This window comes from Motacilla alba, chromosome 5, assembly GCF_015832195.1.
Source record: "Motacilla alba alba isolate MOTALB_02 chromosome 5, Motacilla_alba_V1.0_pri, whole genome shotgun sequence".
In the NCBI taxonomy this organism is placed as follows: domain Eukaryota; kingdom Metazoa; phylum Chordata; class Aves; order Passeriformes; family Motacillidae; genus Motacilla; species Motacilla alba.
Genome location: NC_052020.1, coordinates 20,521,745 through 20,543,389, shown reverse-complemented (window position 1 = coordinate 20,543,389; position 21,645 = coordinate 20,521,745). Strand labels below are relative to the sequence as shown.

At 35.2% G+C, this 21,645-nt stretch overlaps 1 protein-coding gene across 9 annotated transcripts in view; it reads left to right on the top strand.

The window, feature by feature from the left end:
• The window catches only part of LRRC4C (leucine rich repeat containing 4C), a 485,253-nt gene that overhangs the window by 278,076 nt on the left and 185,532 nt on the right, over positions 1 to 21,645 (top strand). For 2 of the 9 annotated variants that reach the window (XM_038137118.1, XM_038137115.1), the window contains exon 3: positions 3,205 to 3,343. The exons of the other annotated variants lie outside the window; for them this stretch is intronic. The gene's annotated coding sequence lies outside the window, so the exon portion shown is untranslated. The remainder of the gene's footprint in view (positions 1 to 3,204; positions 3,344 to 21,645) is intronic. 9 annotated transcript variants of the gene reach the window in all.

The following is a 21,645-nucleotide window of genomic DNA, read 5'->3' as shown; positions in this document are numbered from 1 at the left end:
ATGTACACTGACAAACTACCAGAAAGCAAAACCAAATCAGAATTTGAAATTAAAGAGTCAAAATTATTTTAAGTTTTGAGGCAGTAACAGGTTGCTGAACAATAGCAGAATGTTTTAACAAAAACCAACTGTGCTACTAGTAGATGAAAGATCAGTCTTTTCTTCAGTGGTCATTCTATGGTAGGAACATGATCAGGTAATAGTATTCTGAGATGTTAGAGGCAGGATGAGAAACAAACCAATGCTTACTTCAGTATATCCTCAAAACATTCCATGCCTTTGATTTGGGGGATTAGATGGTCTTCACAGATCCCTTCCAACCTCAAAGATTCTCATTGATTCCCAAACACAGAATGAAAATTGTTCAGTATTGAATCATAATGTGTAATTGTATTTATACTCCAGGCAGCTCCTCAGTGGCAATTACAATTCTTGTTTAACAATAGGATTATTGATTAGTGCTGTTGTTACTTTTATTATGAAAACATCTGTATGAGGTTGTTATCATTGCTATATACATTTTATAAATAGTTCTGTCTATTGTTTACACATACAAATATAAAGTATACAATGAATTACTTTTGTCATTTTACAGGTGGAATACATAGGCCAAAAGATAAAATCCTTTTGTTCAGTGCATTTCCAAGCATAATGCCCATTTCCACGCTTAGTGGCCCATTTGAAACATATGAGTGAATTAGAAACAGAAGCTCTGCAGTCAGAGTCGCTCTGTCACCAGTTCCTGTTCCAGCATCCCTTTCCCTGAACTGTGTTTGAGAGCAGAAGAGGAACTGACTGATAGTTGTTACCAGCATACACAGGGCATATGTGAGTGTGAGCTCTCTGAGATTGTTGAAATACCTCAGCTAACTGCTGGTTAAGTTGGATTAATATTCGGTACTAATTGATTCTGTGATATATTAAAAAAAACACAAAACAGATCAGGACATTTTTTCAGTGAAGTATTACCTTAACAGTTTACTATGAGGTGGTTGTAACATCTGTAATTATAGTCTAATCTTCACTGCCTCCGTAAAAAGAAGAAAAGTATGTGATCTAGTTTGCAGATTGGAATGTCATCTGATCCCTTCATTTACTGTTGCCAAAGGTAGTTTGTGTCATCCTTGGCAAGGATAAGATACTAATGGAAGGCAAAATACTTGAGGTTATTTTAAAATCTAATCTAAGTAATTTGTAAAAATAATTTGTAAGATTATGTACCTTCTGTTTTTTGACAGAGTGGTTCTCATAATTTTAATGGTACAACTAGGCCAAATTCTGATCTTCATGCAACACAGGACAAAAATCTCTTTCTACAATGAAGTTTTCACATGATCCTGCTGATTAAGTTTCAGAACAGCTGTGATTTTTTTTTTAGTTTTCCCTTATATAATAGTAAATTAAGCTATGGTATAATCTGTGACTGTGAATGTGTCTGATGGGTTTTTCTCTCTTGTGTCTATTTTTGTCCCCGTGATTATTCTCATTTATTATGGAAGATGAATAATATATCAGTGGTGTAGGTGTATATATAAAGCGTTTTTTTCCTGCTTTAAAGAATGACTTTCTTTACTTTTATATTCTATTTCCTATATGTTGTATTATTATAGTTTTTTTGTAAAAGATTGTGTTTCTATTTTTATATTTCATAAATATGAAAAACAATGTATTTTTAACATCTATGCCCAAATAGAAATTCTTTCTGATGATAAGAAATTACTAGACACCTCCAGTTAAGTTTTAAATTATGATTTTGCTTTTCTAGGTGCCAAAGCTAATCTGTCTTTTATACATTTGTAAATTTGTAAATTTCTAAATTGTCTCAGCAAAGACAATTTACAGTTAATTAATAAACCTACTGGATCACAATAAGCTAATAGAGGCAAGTGATAATGTGTCTTTGGGATAGAAAATCACTCTTAGGAGAAAACAAGATAGAAGTGTTCAAAACATTTATTTTAAATCCACACTGCATATTAACTAGATACATTCATTTTAATAATTCAGAAGTATTATCTATGTAGCGGATATGATACATAGGAGAAACTGCAAATATTACGATATCAAAAATTAAGGAATGTTACTGTATTTTCGTCTCTGACTTTTCCTTCACACATTGCCTCTGAACACAGAAGAAATGAGCCCTCTGGTATTCAAGTGATTTCGTATTTTCTGTGGAAGTATTTGATGTTTTTTCATGAACTTGTCAAATATGTCTGTGATCTGTTGATTAATTAGAGATCATCCTGTTTCCTACCAGATATTTTTTTACTTCAAAGGAGAAATTACATTTCTAGGTATTTGAATAGCTACATTGTGCAAAATTAAGAGAGTACTCACCTGCCTTAGAATTTTGTTTTCCTCGGTAGAGTAACTACTACTATAAAGTAGTAGTTCCTATAGCTACTATAAAGTAGCTCCAGATCAACAAAATAGTTGAGTAACCATTAATGACTGTCACACATATATAAAACTGCAGTGGAATCAGTATGATGAAAAGCTTGTCCTAGGGGATAAAAAAAAAACAACTGTTCAGATCTGCAGCTAGTAGGGAAGATTTATGTATGTAATGGTGATGATACCTGGCATTTAATTCCTGTCAGGAAGTAGCTCTATTGTCAGAGAGAGCTTGTGCGCAAAGAATTTCCAAGTTCCCAGGTGCTCCCTAGCATTGTATATTTGGCCTTAAATGTTGAGCTCCTGCCAAGTGCTATAAAATGCTATAAACATTGGAAAAACCCAACCCACAATAAAATAACTGCATTTCAATGTATGCAGTTCAGAAAAGGATAATGATTTTTCATTGTCATTGAGTTCTGGTGTAAATTGGCAAATATTTGTCTGGTAAATGGGATAATGACTGTAGAATAGACTACCCACTTTGTGGTGTCTCAAGAACAGGTTCCACATAATTATTGAAATTATTGTCAATTAAGAGAAGCAGAACAGAATATAACTCCAAGTCAAAACCAGATGAATTCTCTTTCATTATCTTTGTTTATAGATTGTATATTTTAGGTGTTCTGCCTAAGAAATTTCAACTGCTTGCACTTTAAAGGTGTTTTTATTTCATAAATATTAACAAGATTTTTAAAGCACACATCTTTTTAACAAGATTCTATAGCACACGATAATCTTATGCTCTGTCGGTATGAGACACACCATAACAGGAAATGCTTTTTTTTCCTCCCTCAACATGCACAGGTTGCCATAAAAAAAAGAATGTGCAATGAAGATTGTTAATATGGACATATCCTAAGACACAGCATACCTTTTGGCAAAATAAATACACATCACTTTGACACAAAGGACAATTAACAGTGTCATGAATTACTGAGGACAGGTAAACTGAAAATTGCTTTCCTTCCATTCTTTCATTCATTAATACTGTGCGTCTCTTAAGTCCTGCTATTACCTTTTTCCCAAACTTTGTTCTTGCCTGTTCATTTATGACTTTTCATATATTCACACAAGGTTTTATAAGAAAAAAAAGTGTATAAATGGGTGAATGGTTATCAGTGTTTATGACAGATCTCAAAATGACTTTTAAGTTTGAAACTGTAGGTTCTCCACTGATAGCAGACACAAATTATAGGGAATGAATTTACTGTGACTCATCTGTGTCAGTCTTGCAGTCATTTGTTTGTGCTTAATGTATAAAGTAGAGCTAAGCATTAATCATTTACAGTCAGAGAAGTCTGCGTGCATTCCAAGGGATTTGGGGTGCAATAAGCATGGAACTTTTTATTAGAACATTAGTGTGTGCTGATGGGAGCACAGTCCTGTATTTTGTATTTATATAGAGGAATACCAAATCATGAGAGAAATTTAGGGTTCAGAACATTTTTCAACCTGATTTTTCACTTTGTTGCCTTTTTTGTGCAGTCATGATTATGATAAGGGAATTTTGATGGCTACCAGTACTGGAATGGAAATTTTACATTTTCATTTTTCATATAGCTAAATAGATTTTGAAACCTTTTGAAGGTTAATAATCAGTTTGGATTTTTATTTTTTCCTTGTAATAGCACTTTTTGAGAATTTATCCTACGTGCAAGTATGCTATTAAGTGAGAATTATTTTGTGTTTTGCCTTCCATAACCATCCAGATCTTAAAAAAACTTTCAAGTTAAATAAAAAAGCCAATCCTAACAAAATTAGAAACAATGATATTAAAAGAATATCAGGATTTTTAAAAATTATCTTTCTTTCCCCTCAAATAAGGATAATCTCTATAAATCAAAGAAGAACATAGTTTTCCTCCAAAGAATAATCTGTTTTCTTTTTAGCATTTTCAAATAGAAAATATGTATGTGTAGAAAACCATTTTACTGAAGAGCAGTTTTTAGTACGCATAATGGTATAATGTTACTCTCTTTTCTAATAATACTATTAGAAATTACTGGGCAGTGATGACTGCCATGTTTTAGAGACTGCTGAGAGGTGTTTTAAGAAAGTTTTTGGTGTGTTGGTGCAATACAGTTGGAGAACTTGTAATGAGGGTGATGAGCTAAATTAGAATTAATTTTCATTGGTTGGTATTAATTTAAAGGCAAAATGGAAAAGATAGAAACTAAATTTTCAAAATAAATGTGAAAGCATCATGGAAGTAGACCTGTCTGAATTGATATTTAGTCTTTTGTTCTCTTCCCTGTAGGAAAAAAAGAGTCAAAACTAATGTGTTACTATAGATATTTGTTCTATTACTGCCACTTGTCTGTGAGAATTCCTATCTCTAATCTGTATACCACCTGCAGGGTGGAATTCTGCTCATTTATTTTTGTATGTCTTAGAGCTTCAGATTTTTTATTATTTGGTGGGTATTTTTGGTTGGTTGGTTGGTTTTGGTTTTCCTGTTTTGATGGGGGGTTTTTGTGTGTGTGTGTGTGGGGGGGGGGGGTTGGTTTGTTTGTTTTGTTTTTTTTTTAATAGTGTTTGCCAAATAGTCATACCAGGAACTTTTTTGGCTACTATGTAAAATTACTCAAATCATATGTCTGGGTATGGGTAGTATCACTGTCAGTCTTATATTTACAGAAATATTTTTTAAAATACATTCTGGTATTGCTTTGTTGCACTGCAGAAGAGAGCTATTGTGTATTGATTGAAATTAATATTCTACAAACCTCTGCTTGAAATATATAGGTTTTCATAATGCTTGAGGAAGCACAAATGGCATATATGGTGTTTATATTATCTAATTACCCATACCGTTATCCTCTGAATAAAATTAGAAGAACTTGTATTTTGGGGTTGCACAGCGAGGTTTCGGTAGTTGAAGGGTTACAGGGTGGTTTCTGTGGGAAGCTGCCAGAGCCTCCCACTGTGTCTGATGGAGCTGATGCTGTCAGGCTCCAGGATGGACCCACCACTGACCCCTCAGCCACGGCGGTAGTGCCTCTGAGATAACAGTTTTAAGAAAGGGATTAAAAAATCCACCTGCACAACAGGCAGCAGCAGTGACAAGAGAGAATACATGAAAGAACAAGCTCAGCAGACACCGAGGTCAGTGAAGAATGAGAAGGAGGAGGTGCTCCAGGCACCTGGGCAGAGATTTCCCTGTAGCCTGCAGTGGAGCAGACCCACCTGCCCAGCTGAGGAGGGGAGTGATAGGCAGGTGTCAGGAACAGCTGGTATCCAGCCAGGGTCAACCCACTGCAGCTTGCCATGATAATGCAGGGATTTATTACAGCAGTAATCTATTTATTTTCCCTTTCCATCTCATATGGTAGGTGTGCAGGTTCTCTGGGTTCAACAAAACTTACTCTCTAGTATTGAACATAAATTGCACAAACCTATAGCATTTAAAATACAATGCACTAAATATACTTGTTATGATATTGCCATTTTTTTTTCATGGGTGGCTTGGCTTTAAAAAATGTCTGTGTTTAAACATGTTTTATTCCGATGAAAGCAGAAATTGGAATTAAAGACATTTAAATGCAAAGAAGCAGGTACATTATATGTACTTTAGCAACAATTCCTTTATATAAGTCTTAACAGCAGAAAGTAACTTTTTCTTCTTCAGCTGGTGTAACTTGGGGTATTGCAAGGTGATAAATTTGAAAATTTTCCTATCTTTTGAACAGCAATGGGCTTATGTAAAACTAATCTGCTTTCTGAATGACTCGGCCCATCTACAATTTACAACAGCACAAATCTTTTCAAATATGTCTCAGAAAGCCCATAGGTTGAGCTATACCTTCCATCACTTAGGAGATAAATAGAAGTGCCTTAGTAATTGTGTTATTTTGGGTCAAATTCTAGAATGCATCTCAAAGTCTTAGACAACTAACATTTTTTGAGGGAAGACAAGGCAAACATTCTAAATAATGACTGTTATAAACCATCAAAGGATGATGTATAAATAGCATTTATTTTCAAAATTTCACACTCATGTTGGGTAATGAATTGGATCTGCTGAACCTTTGTCCTCTCACAGTTTGACATCTGCATCAGCAAAATTTCCTTGGAGCTTTTCCCCAGGAAAAGGATGAGAACCAATGCATTGTCAGAAAAGCAGATACAATGCTTGAAGGTTCTGCAGGTTTTATGTACAAAACAGCAATTGAAAATAATAGGTCAGTACTTTGCAGGTTTGTGACTTTGTAATCCAGATTGTATAGTCCTCAAAATCCTGGATATGAAGTATGAAAAGTGTTGTCAATATTTAGACTTTAATGTGCTCCAAAGGATCAGATTGACCATGAATGTATTATGCTTAAAGATTGATGCTTGAAAAACCTGAAACAGTAGCCTTGCAATCATAAATTCACATATTCTTAACTTCTTGTAAAATAGTCCTTCCGCATAAGATTTTCTAACTGACTAAATTTCAAAGCAACAGCTATTTTAGTAACAGCTTCTATTCTTAGGTGAGAAATGTTAAAAACTTCAGAATTAGTAGTTGCTGGTACTCTTTATCTTCTCATATTTAGAAGCAGGAAGAAACTAATTACTGTGTGACCAAAGGGGGAGGGCAAAAATAGCAGAAGTACAGAAGTCCAAATGTCAAAAGCAGAAAGCTAAAGCAAATATATTTTAAAATATTTGAAACACTTTTGTGTCACCTTATGTGACATTCAAGAGGAATGTTATTCCAGTTGTTATTCCAGAATGTGAAGAACTGGCTGAAACTGCTCAGTTGGTCCTTAAGGAACTGACCTGCCATCAGCAGGTGAAGGTATTTTGGAAGATAGTATAAATTCTTGCAGCCAGTAGATGATGACATCTTCTTTTTACTGTTCATCTGCAGAAAGGTGAATCTGCTTTCTACTCGGGGGCTGGCTCACTGCTTCTGCTGGCACATTTCACTGATGTGATTGTGGGATTAAATTCTCTTGAACTCTCACTTAATAGCATTAGAGAATAGTAAAACTTTATCCTGGTCCTCAAGACATCCTATATTTATGGTTAAAACTTTTCCCTTGGGTTTTCTTCCTTTTCAGAGGCATCATTTGCCACTGCATCCATGTCCCTCAATATGATTTAAAAATCTCTAGAAAACTTGGACTGTATTTGAATTATAATGAAATGTGAAAGCAGGGAATTCTGAAATATTTCGGTGTATTTGAATTTTTAACATAATATCATTTTAAATTAAAAATTTATAGCTATTATAGTTGTATTTAAAAGACAACAGAAATGCCTCTCAATATGTAAACATATGTTGGATTATAGGATGTCCTTTAAATACTAAAATTATTTATTTGGAAGAAAATAATTAGAGCAATGGAAATATGATAAGCATTAGTATTTTACATCCATCTTATTTTCCTTATATTGTATTTTAATGTACTCCAAGAGGACATTTTCACAAGTGAAACTTGGAGCAGAATTCCAGTTGAAATACAAGAGGTTCATGTTTTACATTTCCCACAGTGTCTAAAATATTCAGGATAAATCTGTAGGTATTGTGTGTTCCCTAAGGCATATGAGGATTGTGGCCAGCTCTACTTCTGATTAAAGGTGTGGACTGCATTGCCTGGCCTATACTGTGCACTACACTGCCTATGTTGTGACAATAACTTTCAGACTCAAATGACCATTCCTCCTCACTCTTCCTGTTGCCATCCCAGGTAGTTTTCACGTGAAGCTATGCCATTACGTTACTGATCAAACGTACTTACAATCTCCTATAATCTAAATTCCCTGTGGAAGGACATGCCACTATTATGGAAGACTCTTCTCAAGTTTCCATTTGCCAGGAAACAAATAACACTGTTTAGGAAAATGATCAGTACTGCTAAAACTACTGAATGTACTAAGTTTAGAACTTTTACAGTTCTTAATAATACCTCATTTCTTTAATTCACAACTCCCTCATCACAGGTCAAAAAAACAAACCAAACCAAACCAATGAAAATATAGCCATGCATTTCAACCTAGATATGATAACAGGCACCATCTTGGAATATAGCATAATTGAGTAGCAAAATAATCCAATTACTTTTGTTTCTCTTCCTGGTCTGCACATAGATGTCTTACAATTTGAGATCCAAACCACTTGAATGGATTACTTATTTCTCTTTCATATATACATCTCTTTTATTTCTTCTTACTATTTTTTTTTTTGACCCACAGCTCTTCTTATTTCCAACATTGCAAAATCATGGGATACTCAGGAGTGAAAATTTCTCACATCATGGGAGTGAAGATTACTGAAATAAATATAAAGAATATGAGTCTTTGTCATGGCTTATGAGACAGTATTATAGACTGTGAAGGTGAATTAATGAGCAAAGTGGAGGGTATAAGGGAAAAACAAAGCTTCATGGTTCAGTGCATTATCATAGGAACATCACACAAAATAGCATATGATCAAATGATTAGTTGCAAGGCTAGAAAGGTCTTTAAAAATATTATCTTCTACTGTCTTGATTCACAAATCTGGCTTCATGTGTCTGAGTTAATGAAAATTAAGTGCTCTTAAATTACTGATACTGGTAGGTCTCTGTATTTTATATAAGTTATTGTGTGTTGAACTGCATGTTAGAAGTCCACATTCATTTGAAACAGAAGGAATTAATACAAAAAGAAATGGGCATAATTTTCAATGAGCACTAGAAATAGGTGTAAAATTGTTTGAGTTGTATATGAGAACTCCCTGAGCAAGGCTGACATATGGCTGGTGATATCCTGTAGGGAACTGTAGAATGCAAGGCGGTAATGATAATCCTTCTTAGAAAATAAAGGTCACATGTGATAGCAAGTGCCAAGAAAGCATCAGAGATTTTTTTAGAGCCTACTGGGTCAATAAAACCTCAGTAGGCTCATGTATTTCTTTAACTGTAAAAAAACCTATTCAATTTGTATTTGGGAGTAAAGGGCTTGCGAGTGAAGTAGAGAAAACATTTCTTCCTGCCCTGAGCCAATGCCTGTTTCTTCTAGGGGGATATATTTGTTTCACGAGGTTATACATTGGAGATATTGACCTGATTTCCAGCTGTGGTGATTTCCCAAAAAGCCAAAGTCAGTAGAAGCTAAGGCAGTAAGCATTCAGGGAATCAGTTGCTATATTTTTATATATAGATACTGTTATGGATAAATAAAATAAATTTCTGAATATTTAATATACTACATATAAGTATATTTCAAATTAAGATATATTTAAGGAAGTTTTGTATTAATAAGTGATTGACTGAAGTAACTGGAAGCTCACTTTTTCCTTCTAGATTTTTCTATTTATGTTATATAGAGAATTATGAAAAATAATTATCTTTTTACATTTTTTAATGGTAGTGGTGATCATTCCAGCTTCTGAATGATGGCTATTCATATGGCAAAAGTTATTTTTGTCAACAAGTTAGCTCCAAGTGCAACTGGTATGTACTTGACTTTTAGGGAATAGAAATTAAGTCATGTTATTGATGCAGCTGAATAAGTGTTAAGGCATATAAACAGAAGAAACTAAAGCAGAAGAAGGTATAATAGCATGACTATTAACTATTTTGCACATGGAGGATTTCAGGTTTTAAATTATGTCTTTGCAATCTAACACTTACTGACCCACTTATTTCTCTGTTGTAATTGACTTCAGAAATATATATTGATTTATATGTAACCCATGCAACTATATAGAGAAATATGAAAATGTTTGTGATATAGTGAGATTTATGGAAAAAAATAGTTTGAAGACTGCATGTAATAATAATGCTGGAAATTATTTAATTAGCTATATTAACTTTTAGCTATACTAACCTTTATTTGTAATTCAGTTACTGTATTGTGTCTCTCTATCAAACATCTGATTGTTTGTTCTTGGAAAAAATTTGCCCCTACCTTACCAAATATAATAGACTGCATTTGAAAATACAGAGGGTTTTTTTGTTAGTGTGAAGTTGCCTCCTGGGGTTTTTTTTTGTCCCATACAGATTTTCCTCCCAGACCATCTTTTATGTTTTCAATAAATTTGTCATTGATGTCTTTATAGGTGACTTGTTCACAAGGTCTCTTTACAGCTTTTCATTTCATGGTACATGGAATGTTTTTGTTTGATGTGCAAACTTCTGGTGCACAGAGAGGCATTGTTCTCTAGATTGGTAGCTTCCTGTACTTTGTCTGCTGTGGTGCTGTGTTCTTGTTGCTCAGCATTTACTGTCCAATTCATCTGTATTTATAAAAAGTTAGCATGATGCAGCTTGTATCTGCACCTGCACTATGGGAACAACTTCTTACCATGGCTGCCACCAGAATTAGTATCATTGTTCATCATTCACTGCTGATAGAGATTTTTGGGTTTCTAATTTTTATATAAACTTCATTGATTTGGAAAATTTGCTCTACTTATAATAGATAAGCTTGTGAATACCTTCATTTCAAGACTCACTCTGTCTATATGATTTAACTTCAACTAACTCGAATTCACTGAACTACAGTTTAACTATCCACCCATCCATCAGGCTTTATGATGAAATTTGCACTATAGGACTCATATATGAAAGTTACAGGGTTTTTCTTTTGAGACATATGGTTAACAGCAACAAATTGAATTTAAAAATAACAAATTACTGATTTGAATTCTGTGAAATGTATATGCCTGGAAAAATACTGGACTCTACCTTCATAGAAATATTTTAGTGTCCACTAATCTATTTGTCCTGTTTCCAGATGTAAGGTTTTAATGCACTAGACTTCTTATGTCTAAATAATCTGTACCAGATTACTTGAGAAATTCTCAGAATATAGTCTTGCCTTTCATGCTAATATCAAAATACAGTGTTCTATTATATTTTAGTATTATTAATTATCTGGTTCCTCCTATTTCTTGACAAACGAGCTTGCTCAGTACAGTTAGGATTCTTTGTTAACAATAGTTGATGGCATTAGATAAATCTATGCTTCTTTAGCAATTTCATTAAGAGGAAATTCTCAGATTCTTGTAGCCTTACAGATTTGGGCCATAAGAATGTGGGTTTTGTAAAAATAAGTAAGGAAGTTAAAACCATAATGTTTGCTGTAGTGCTTTTTCTGGCTTACTGCCAGTATGATTGGGAAATCACTCATGAGATTATTCCTGCAATTATACAGAGCTATAGATCTAGCAAAGTGCATACTTTATATAACAAAACAAGAAAAAACTAAAATAGCGGAGTGGAGAGAAGAGTGAAGGAAAGTAATTTCACAGTGGTTTTGTGAAATGCAGCACTGTATTCACTCACATTTGATAATATGGCATACAACTCCTCACTCTGTCATCTGTCCTTCACAACAAATGCATGAGGTGTATGTAGACAATGTGTAGACCTAGTTGAAGCCAGTATTCTGTAATTATTGTCTGTTTTGTGCTCTGAGGAATTCCCCTCACATTGAATTAGGCTACCTTCAATCCTTTGGCCTCTGGTGATACAAGGAAATAAAGACTGACTGTGAAACTGAGTCTAATTAGTGGGAGGCTGTGTGCAGCTTTTTAACATTAGAACTCCTTTCAGAGTAACAAGCAGGTGGGATCATGGGGAAGAAATTAATGCTTTTGTTCAGCTTTTGCATTTGCATGCTCCTTTTTGTTAGACACCTAAAAATTTAATAGATGTAAATTAAGGATTGTCTTTATGGAACCTTAGCTTAATAAACAACTTGTGCTTCCTAAGTGATTTTACAAAGCAAGATTTAGGTTCATACTTCCATATAGCTGCAGGCTTTGCCATTTATTTTTTTCTTCTTCTTTTCAATCACAAATGCAGGTTAGGTCTGCTATCAAGGGTGAGTTCAGTCCAGTGTCACTATATTTTTGTGCAATTCAGTGGCAGTTGAAATGTTCCTATATTTAGAATAATAGGTAATCGGAGTGTTCTGAGGAAAAGACAGAGCATGAGAGGAAGATAACAAAACTGCAAGTTTTGTCATGGTGTGGACTCTGGTAATGGCTTTTAGATGCCGTGCTATCAAAGTGGATCCAAATGCAAGGAAGAGGGAGATGAGGGTAGCAGCATCTTGTCTGGGGCTGATCAGTGTGTCTGTTTCATTTGCCCAAGGTGTCTTCAGACATATTCCCATTCCTGCCATTCCAGAGAGAGCTTAGAAGGTTTCTTCCTCCAAAGGAAATTTACTTTAATACTATTAATTTATGAAATGTTTGCATCACTTTAAAATGTTCATGCTGTTATTGGGTTTTTTGAAGAGTGTGAAGAGTAAAACTGTAATGCTCTGTTCTAACTTTAGTGTCCTTTCCATTCAGATATGAGAAGGAGTTTTCACTGTGCTGTTCACTTATTTTGTGGTGGATGACAATGGTTACATAAAAGGTATTTTTAAATTTTATTCCAAAAAAAGGGTCACAAAATTTCTGATCTTGGCATGACCAGTGCCAAAATCTTCCTGTGTCTGTGAGCTGCAAGATGCATACAGTGTACCTCAGAAAACTGGCATTAGCATAGTAGTTCATGGGTGGAGAACCATAACAGCTTCTTACAGGTTTTCCTCTGAGACAAAAACACCATTAAATTAGCATAGCCATAGAAAAAGAAATAAAATGTTTAGGTGGTAGGTAACTGCTTATATTTTTTTAAAACTTTCTGTAGAAGAGCACAGCTTTCCTGAAGTCAATAGAGCAGGGCTGATTTAGGCCATCTGAAAATTTTTTACTTATATTTTAGAAATTAAAATTATTTGTCATTAAGGACGTTGGCTTGACCATGGTTTCATTGTACAGATGGTATTGACATCAAATTTCCCAAGACACTTTCCTTTCAGCAAATGCATGGCAAGTCTGTTTTGATCTTACTGTGCCCATTTAATCATTACTTTTTGCTGCTGTTGCTAAGAATGGTGCCCATTTTAGTTTGACTGGTGATTTTTCTGAACATCAGTCTGCTATGCACTGTGCTGAGATCCACCAAATTTATTTCAAATTACAAGTGAGAACATCCCACCCTTTACTCCTCCACACACTGCTCTTAATATAGGGATTGTATTCACATCAAAGCTGTCAGAATGTTTCTGTGATCTCATTAGCTATACTTATTTCTACCTACAGAATAAGTGAATCATCAACTGAAACAGCACTAAAGACCAACTGCTAAAACTCACATAGCTATATCTGTGCTGAGAAGAGATATCTTCTCAAGTCTGGAGATTCAAGTTGTTAAAATCACTCACTCTGCAGACCTAAAAAGGGGTTAAGTCATTTTTGATATGAATTTGGGCCGAAAGTTTTTAGCATGGAAGTAAAATTTTTAAATCCATTAGTAAGTAGTCTTATAATTTCACATAGTCCATAAGTAAAAACTCTGTCTGTTTATATAACACTGAAGGAATTGAACCAACATTATGTTTTAAAGTTTGTGGATTTTTTTGCTCTGTTTTTATTTTCATAGTTAAAATACAGAGTTGTTTCATTTTACAGCTGTGTGAGTTAAATTAAATAGGTGGTACCCAACAGAAATTAGCTCAGTTAATATAGCCAATTTAAATCTTTAAGTATATAAACATTCACTGTAGGGGAGTGAAGTCCTTTTAAATGAGCAAAGGAAGAGAAATTGAACATAGAAGCTAGGTGTTAAATAAATGAGGTAGATACATCAGTGGTGGATAAAAGTATAAGATTTGTATAGTGAAAAATTAAAACTATTCTGATGTCCAGCTGCTGGTTACTAATACTGTTGGAAGGTCATTTTAGCAGCTCAAGTGGGAAGTGTGGTGATTGGAAACTAAAATCTGTAACAACCAGCAGCCGTTTCTGGAGGGGCTGGGCAGCGTGAGTGTGTCAGCAAGATGAGGCTGGTACCTCTCTGAAAGTTGAGGGCACTCCCTCTTCATGGATGAGAGAGATGAGTCTAACATAGAAAAGACAGAGAATTCAGACTTGGTTTGTTGGTCATAGAATTCTTCTAATTCTGTATCTTCTTTCCTTACAGTTAAGGGGGAAAGAATTTATAGATTTGACAAAGTGAGATTTTTTCTCTTTTGACAAGTAATGTAAAGTAGGGGAAAACAGAAAACACTGCATCTTCTCTCTCTCCTTCTTTAAAACATAGATATGCAATTGAAAAGCATCCTTTTTAGGATGCTTTTGGAGCATCCTTGGAGTGACACAAGGAGCTCCACGTGTCACTGCCACACACAACTCCTCTGGGCCCCTGCAGAACCAATCTAGTGGAATAAGTGAATGTCTGACCAATCAAAACAAGTCTCACACCAGTGCACAAGCACACTCATATTCTGAATTGCAGGAGAAACAGCTTTTTCTGGCATAGCTTTTCAGGAGTTTGTGTCTGCATCTGTCTCACTTCAATACAATACCTTAGAACTAGGACTAACAATTCCTACTTGGACAACAGACATTTCATCTTTCCAGAATTAAATGCCTTTTTTTTTTTTTTGAGTTATAAAGTGCATGCAATTAGAGAAATGAGTTTTGCAAGAGGTCATGTGAACAGCATAATGTCTCTTGTGTTACTGTGGGGAATTTCCTAAACTCTCAGCCTGAGATCCAAGTATGTCACATCAAAATTGCAAGTCCTTAATTGTCTCTTGCAAGCATTCAATCATGTCAGCTTATTATCAGATGCTGGAAAACCTCTGGTAGATATTGAGTGGACAATCTTAATTGTTTCCACATCATGCTATATCATTCTGAGGCAAATTTTCATAGGCCAAAAGGTAAAACTACTAAGTACCAATTGGGTGTATAACTCCAAAAGGAAAAGTTAGTGTGTACATGCAAACCATGGGAGACAGGGAGACATTCTTCTCACGTAAATTGGCTGAATATTATGAAGATTTACATGAACAGTGACCTTTGAAAATCTGGTATTTCAGTATCATGAAGTCAAGTAATAAATTTTGTGATACAGTATAGCTGATTTAGCTGATTCTGTTTACTGCCAGCCTGCATATGTGTGTCTAGATCAAGGAACTGAGAATTTCAGTGCAAAGGCTTTGGATGTCCTGCAGTCAGCTTGTGTCCAGTCAGGCTCACTGCATTTGGAAACCAGGGAGTAAGAAGGAGTTGGCAGTGGCAGCTTGCCAAAGGCAAATGAAGAAGGCAGCAGCATGAGCTTAGGGAGAGGATGGAGAGGAGTCTGTGGGAGGGAGCAGTCCTGTGATAGTCTAATATGTCTATTTTAATCTATTGTTTAATTTATCTCATTTATCTATCTTATCTCTGTAATTTTTTATTTATCTTCTGTCTATTTTACTGTAAGCAGAAGGGCTGCAGTATCCAGAAAAACAGCATGAGAAACAGCCTCAGCCAATATAAATCCATGTACTTTATTTGAAGGCAGAGAATCTGGCCATTAATATAACATAAAGTTACTGGATTTTGATTTCTAGGAGCGTTGACTGAGCACACACATCTCTGGGTAAAGTAAATGGAAGAGACAGGCTCAGTATCTCTGAAAATCAGGCCCGTGATTTCTAATAGGTCATAGGCATTTACAAAAGAAGGATTAAATTCTGCTGAATTTTAAAGCTTGTGAGCCCACCACCTTAGCTACATTTACAGAGCTGAGTGTGTAAGCAGATATAATTCAGCTTATGGAGAGTCCTGGTTTTGTTTTTTCTGGTTTTTGTGGGGTTTTTTTGGGTTTTCTTTTCCTTTTTCTCATTCTAGTTTAATTATGAAAATTTGCTTTATTTCAGATATATTTTCTGTGTTATGATTGACCAATCAACCATATTGTTTACAGATCCCAGTATTTTAATTAATGCATTTCATAAAGAAATAGTGCATTAGGACAGATGGGACAGGCTGGGTAATACCTATGAAATGTTTGGGGAAGCTGAGTACAAGCTTTGCTGTGGGGATCTGCTGAAGCTTTAAATGCAAATTCGTTTCTAGTAGAGAGTAGGCAAAGGCTAGAAAACTATTTTAGAATTTACTCCCTTTCTAGTTCAGGCAAGGAGCATTAATAATATCAGGTCCAATTGAATTTTGCCTGTGCTGTGATCTGTCCATCCTCGAGGCACACACTGCCCATGAAGGCGAGAGAATAAGAGTTATTTTCTCCAAGGAATTTTCACACACATTGGGAGTCCTGATTATTCACTCTGCAGATAATGATTAAAAACAAAGTGCTGTGCTTAACCAGATTTTGAGTTGTTTTACTGCTTATGTTTGTATGGATAGGAAAAAAGGAAGCATGGGCCACAAGTCAAAAACCTGAAGTAATGTAAACTTCTGTTACACTTGACATTTGAGCTTTTCCAGTGAGCTCTTTGTGTAAAAGTCCATTCCTGGGCATTACTGTCACTTCTGCTTTCTCTATGGAACATTAACTCTGTTTTCATTGCTCACATCTAGCAATGATCAGATGAAGCGTGGCATATCCAAGCTGATAACCTATGATTTGCTTTTTTTATGTACAGACATAGACATATTTCAGTACTGGCTTCTTTTGTTAAAATGCTGGTTATTCCATGTAGAAGGAAAAAAAAAAAAAAGAAAAAAGCAACCCAAACAATAAAAATCTTTCCATTTTCAATTTTTTTTTCTTCCTTTGCTGATGAAATTTTTAAAGATGTACTTGTGAAATTATACAACTGACCCATCAGGCTGGATCTTAACAGCTCATAAGGCAGCTCAAGCATCATACCTTCTATCTTCTATGCAAGTTGAGTCATCTCAGGATTGAATTTTGTTAGGATTAAAATAATTACAGGAGGTATGTACCTCTGCTGTGTACGTGGTTCTGTTTTGGAGAGTTGCTGGTGAAAGCCTTGCCTTGGGAACTAAGACTGATAAGTTACTCCTCTGACCTTCCATTCCTGGAGTGCAGTCTAAGTGCAGTCTGAGATACCCACTGAGCCTCCAGCCAAGAGAGGGCTCCTAAGTGCTGCAGTTCACTACAAACTGTGGAGATGAACTGTTTTGCAAAACTGGTCATGTGGCAGCTTGAGAGCAACGTGCATAACTCAGCCATGTGGTGTGGGCAGAGGGGCTATGGCGATGGGGCATCTGGAGACTGAAACAATGGTGAAATTGTTGATCTGGGGTGATTGAAACCATTTATTTACAAAAGACTTAGTTTTATCTGGTTTTCTATTTATTTGCTATTACACCAGCTTACCTGTTAACAGCTCTTATTAAATTTAGGATGATGTGAACTAGGGTGCTAGGATAGAAAGTTTGAACCTCATTGCATTTTAAGTGTTATCTAAAGTATTATTAAATATTTTCTATTAATAGGCCTATAATGTACCTTGTAACAGAGATGATAACCTAAATATGATTATGATACACAGGAGTGAGACAGTCTAGCAGAGGATATAAGGAAGAATGTGATGGGAGTAGAGAGATAGAAAGGAAATTATGGAGATGGTAAAAATGAGAGTCGTTGCAACCAAGTAATTGTATTACAACTTTTGAAGTGCTAATTTTTTTCCTTACTCTCACAGGCTCTTCTAGTCTACATAAGAAGAGAGAGCAAAGCTGAAACGGTGTCATACAGAGTAAAGTGAGACTTAAATCAATGACCTCAAGACTTAATGCTCCATTGGTCATTTTGTTGAAAAACAGTGGATTTAGTAAGGGAAGGTGGAATAATCTTGTATTTGTAGCTATGCTCTGTTTCTTCTCTTGAGCACTGGGTGTTAGGTAACTTTGAGAGGAAAAAGTGCAGGTTTGCTGCAGAGTTAAACATCTACCATAGCTGAAGTCAGTAACCTGAAGTCACTAACTCACTAGGAATATCTTATGGCCATATGTGTCAGTCATTAATTTTCAGAATTGCTCAACTCTTCGTGCAGATCTGTGACATTTGCAGATTTAGAGGCAGCCAAGTGTGCGAACTTCACTAATTTTCATATAGTGTGTGGAAAATTATCCAGAATGTTTTACATTAAAATTCAAGGTTCATACAGCACACCTTCCATATAGCACTGCTGCAAATTAAATTCACTTATACATTAGGAAAGGTGCCAATGCAATCATAATAGAAGGCTGAAGTGCTGAAATGATGAAGTAGTTCTTTTGCTGCCTTCCTTGGCACATGTTCAGCACCCCACTTTGATTCAAACATCATACCCTATTTGGTTAGACTCTTGAGAGTAATAATAAATTATCTATTACGAACCTGATTTGTTAGGAGGGGATGTGAAATGCACAGGAAAGCTACTACAAAACAACCATAGATTTTTCAGATCATGCATATAACAGTTCTGGAAATTTAGTTTTCATGCTTGTGTACTTCTGAATAAAGAACTTACAGTGGCCCTTCAGTAAATGTCACAGGAATATAGTCCTGCTTTGGACATGTGTGACAGATAGAAAAGCAGCCAATCCCCCAATCTCATCAGCTGGACTAAGCCCGTTGAATGTTTTTGCTCACCAAGCGATGTCATCTGTGTCAAATTCATGTCGCATGTCATTTTTCTGTGCACTCAGACTGATTGATTAGTTCTCAGTCATTCCAAATGTATTTCAGTTAAATAGTCTGTAGAGCTGATTACTTTTGAAAGGATTTTTTCCATAGAAAAAAGGTCATTAATCCAAATAGCACTTTAAAATGGAGCTGCTGTTTCTGGAATTTTATTTTTGTTTCAGCATTTTCCATAGATATACTGTGTGCATTAATTTCTATTGGAAATGTTATGAAAATGTTTATTGAATGTTCTAACTTGAGGCTGATATAATATTTGGTGAATGATACAGAACATTTTGATGACTTCCTAGTAAATCCCCAGGTACTTAAATGAACAAAAAAAGATGTTGATTACATACAGAGTAAGATGAAAACAATATTTTATACCGTTTAAAAATACTTTATGCATTTTTTCATTGTTAAAATTTCTAACACATTTTAATTCTATAAAACATTCTTTCCTCTCCAGTAATTTCAATTCCAAAATATCATTTGGAGACACTTTAAAAAAGTTTTATAGGAAGGTGTTAAACAGATACTGTGTTCCACCTTCAGATTTTAAGGTCTGTATGTGCTGATGTGCGGGGCATTTCAGAATATAAATAAGTATAGGCAAATACATATATATGGATGTACAAGTAGTTCTAGTACAAAGGAATACTGATTTATTAGTAAAGGGCAGATAAATAATGACAATAAACATAAAACCTGTACCTGTTTTTTCTGATTCAGAAGTACAGGTAAAAATATGGCTGCATATCTTTTTAATACGATAAATTATTTCTTCGACAAGGCTGCACTCAAAAGTGTGAGAACTGTAATTAGCCACAGATTGATGGTATCATTCAACAGTGAAAACCAGGGAGAGATCCTCTTCTGAATAATTGCTCTAGATTGAAGTCTAATAATAAAGTCTGGCATCAGGATCCCTCTACTAGGAATTTAGATATAATCTGGGGATTTCCCAGTTGGAGGTGGTGGGAGAAGGAGGGAATCTGAACATATTGGTCAGAGAATGACTATCTGCTGACACTGTTAAGTAGCAGGGAAATGACAAAGCAGATTCTAGAAGGCATTCACAGGGAATCATTAGCTGCCTTAGAGGAATACTGGTATCATTTTTAATAGGCAATATGTAGTGTGACATATCAGATACTTATATTAAGAAGAAATAATGTGTTTTCAAGTATGTTCAGAGTAGGGAGAGCAATGTGGCAGTTAAGAGAACATGACACAACATGGTCTGTGTAGTGCAGTTCAGCTGAAATTGAGAGGGGATGGTTTTCTCTAAACATATCAGAGAGGGAGAATAACCGTATAAGCTATTAGTAACCAATCATAAACTGAAGAAGGTCTGCAATAAATCATGAAGTATAGTTCTAAAATGATTTCTAAGTAGAGTCAGAGAAACTAAATGGTTTTAAGGTGAGGTTTGAAATAAGAGTTATGTAAATATGTCCAAAAATTCCTGTCATAAGTAAGATCTTGATATCTGATGTTCCATTTTATCTAAAAGATATTGAAAGTAGTTTGGCAGCCTCTAATTTGCACTTTTATTTGTGTTAATTTTAAAATTCAAAGCTTTCCTGGTCATTTATTGAGGTCAAGATGGTGGTTTTGTTTCATTTTTTTGCCCTCCTTTCTCTGCTGCAGTCGCAAAATTCAGTTTTTAAATAACTAGAACTAAAATTCAAGGGAAGGTAATATGGTAGCAAGTCACACTGGAGTTAAATTATCCTGTTTTGTTGGTGTATCCTTAGGTTTTGTTGGCATAAATTTAAGTTTAAGTTATTCTCCATATTTAAGGTCAGAATGAAATTTAATCTCATCTGTTCAAGTTAATATGACTATCAGGTTAGTATGTTAGTACAGCTGTCTTTTTTTGTTCTGTCCTTTTTCTAAATTGTGATGGTATTTTGAGGATTTCTTTTTTTCTCTTCATTCCCGGGGATGTATAGTTCCATTTTCTAGGGTGATCTGGAAACTGTATGAAAGGAATTCCTTGCTATCATTCATCATAGGCTATGATATTACAATTGTCTTTGATGTCTTCTGTTCTTTTTCTGTGGCTCATTATAGTTGTGGAATTCAATCTCTTGCTGTGTTACACATGGATGGCCAAACAACCCTAGCAGAGAACTACAGAAATCACTGCAAAATAATTCTGACAAAATGCCTCTTTTTTTTTTCCCTAGTGTAGGATTGATATTTTAGTATATGTGGACTTACAAGCTGCTGGAAGATCTTTCTGCAGTATTAATGCTTCACTGGGAAAAAGGTAATTGGATGAAGACAAAATAGGATGTCTCCCTTTTGTCTGTACAAAATAAAATGGCAGTTGTAAGAACTCATGTAAAGGTCCAGCTTGAAAGGAAGAACTGTGATATGTGAGAAATTTTCTTTCAAGAACCACAGAGAAAGATAAAAAGCTGTAAAGTTCAGAGAAGCTATTTCACTTTCAGAACATCTGTGGCTCTTCATGGGTGTTCTCAGGACCAACTCATGCCAGTAGGCAAAGCATATAACAATTGTGCTTGGAATCGTAGAATAATATCCTGACTTGGAAGGGACCTACAAGAATCATCGTGTCCAACACCTCACCCTACACAGGACAACACCAAGAGCTGCATCATGTACCTGAGTGTGTTGTACAAATCTTAAATTCTGATAGATTTGGTGCTGAAATTACTTTTCTGGGGAGTCTGCTCCAGTGCCCAACCACTCTCTAAGTGAAAAACCTTTCCCTAATATCCAATTTAAACCTCCCGTGACTCAGTTTCATTCTATTCCCTTGGTTCCTATCAGAACCAGTCACCAGATAGAGATGAGCGCCTCCCTCCTT